Genomic DNA, 717 nt, shown 5'->3' with positions numbered 1-717 from the left:
ACTCTTCAATCAACTTTTCTTTTCACTGTAGTATTACTCTCTACCAAACCTAAACCTAGTCTCTTAAAATTTTGTAAAAATACTTTTATCATTTTCAATTTATTTATTAAAGTATTTATGTCAGCGATTAAATTTTTAAAGGTATTATTAATAATTTAGTCCTAAAAAAAGACATAGCAGTTAGTAGCTAACGAGGAGAGGGATATAGTCAATCTCCAAAAATTTCTTAAATAGTAAATAAGTAAATGCAGTCAAAGAGTGGATATTCTCAATGTGATAAAATATTAGAAAGCACTGAATTCTTCTTGATTTGCTATTAATACTGGTCATGAAATTTGAAAATATCAATTAATTATGGTCGGAGAATATTTCCTTACCATAATGAATATGATTTATCTTTTTCTCTAATAATACTCTTCAAGTCCTAACTCATATTTAAAACCAAGCATTGGCGATATCTGCAATAACCGCCACAAAGCATGGCTGTAGAAAACAGAGAATGGTACTTGGCATGTTATGCTCCTCACGGTGTTCCAAATTCCGATCATCTGAAACTCCGAACAGTGAGTCTCTCACTGGAACCTCATTCAATTCCTGATGGCCATGTTGCCATTGAAACGCTGCTTCTCTCCATAGACCCTTATTTACGCACCACATTCACTGGCCCTCACAACCTCGATGGCCTTTACTTTCCTCAGTTTCAGCTCAACGAGGTAT

The sequence above is a fragment of the Arachis ipaensis genome, chromosome B08 (assembly GCF_000816755.2).
Source record: "Arachis ipaensis cultivar K30076 chromosome B08, Araip1.1, whole genome shotgun sequence".
Classification (NCBI taxonomy): domain Eukaryota; kingdom Viridiplantae; phylum Streptophyta; class Magnoliopsida; order Fabales; family Fabaceae; genus Arachis; species Arachis ipaensis.
Note: the sequence above shows the minus strand (reverse complement) of the source record.